Genomic DNA, 1,231 nt, shown 5'->3' with positions numbered 1-1,231 from the left:
TGCTCAATCACAGTTTTTTACCTTTGAGCCATTTTCTTAAACAACAAGAAAAAATAATATATTAAAAAGCAATATAGATATGATTTTTTTTCTTATAATTTTTTTAATTATGCACGTTAAAAAAATCATATATTTATGGATATAGATCATAATTCCGAGCAAACATAAATCAAGAGATTTCTTATAATTACAACACATTTAAATTTTTTTTTTTGATATAATGACCAATATGTCTATCCAAAATTTTATAGTAGAAGATGATATTATAGATATAAAAAAATCGGCATAGAAAGTATTTTAGTTGGATGGTAATGAATGTAGAAATTAAATAAAATAATCAATTCGAAACTGAAAATTAACAAATTCGAGATTTTAATTCTTTTCAAAAGTGAATATATTATATAATGCATATAAAAATAATCATGGGATCGTACCAAGAAAATTAATTTTTCCAGTTTTATGAAATAGATAACGTTTGATTAATCTTTGCAACATCGAAAAACCTAGTTAAATATCTACCCTCTCATTTTCTAAATTTTAGTTTTTTTAGTTTTGGATACACATATTAAAAGAAAAATAATAATAAATTTATGTATTTCTATTTTTTTATCTTTGCTCGTAAAATTAAAATTTATTTAATTATATTTTTAAGAGTACAAAAGAAAAAATATCATATCTTAATTTTTTAAAATATCCAAAATTTTGAAATAAAAGTAAAATATCAGGGGACGACAACATGAATAGCTATTATTGCAGGCAAATTCTGCGTGATGTCGCTTTAAGGCTGTAACGGCTAGGTCTGATCGTTGAGTTAGAAACCTTAATTGTCAAAGATGAATTAATATGATACGGAGAAGTTGAATTGGACTTGGGCCATTCCAGAATAATCTCTCGTTGAAAATGGTCATATAAATAGTCATATCACCTCAAGAACAAAAAAAAAAAAAAGAATGCAAATAGCGTAACCCATGAATCAAAGGGAAAACTTTCCTTTCTCTTAAAGTCAGTTTCATTGGGATAGACGGAGAAGAGAGGGTAAAATGGTTTAAATAACATATGTTTTGATTTAGTTTTTAAAAGGGGAGAGAGGAATGGAATCCTTTTATTTTATTCTTCCCCTATTTTAAGTGATTTGAAGAGGAGAAAAGATGACTTAATACACTTCAAATTATTTAAAATTTCTTCTCTTTCTTTAAATCAAATATAATTTTAATTAAAATTTATATCATCC

Source organism: Cicer arietinum, chromosome 4 (assembly GCF_000331145.2).
Source record: "Cicer arietinum cultivar CDC Frontier isolate Library 1 chromosome 4, Cicar.CDCFrontier_v2.0, whole genome shotgun sequence".
Lineage (NCBI taxonomy): Eukaryota > Viridiplantae > Streptophyta > Magnoliopsida > Fabales > Fabaceae > Cicer > Cicer arietinum.
The sequence above is the reverse complement of the archived record's forward strand: the minus strand, read 5'-3'. Positions refer to the sequence as shown.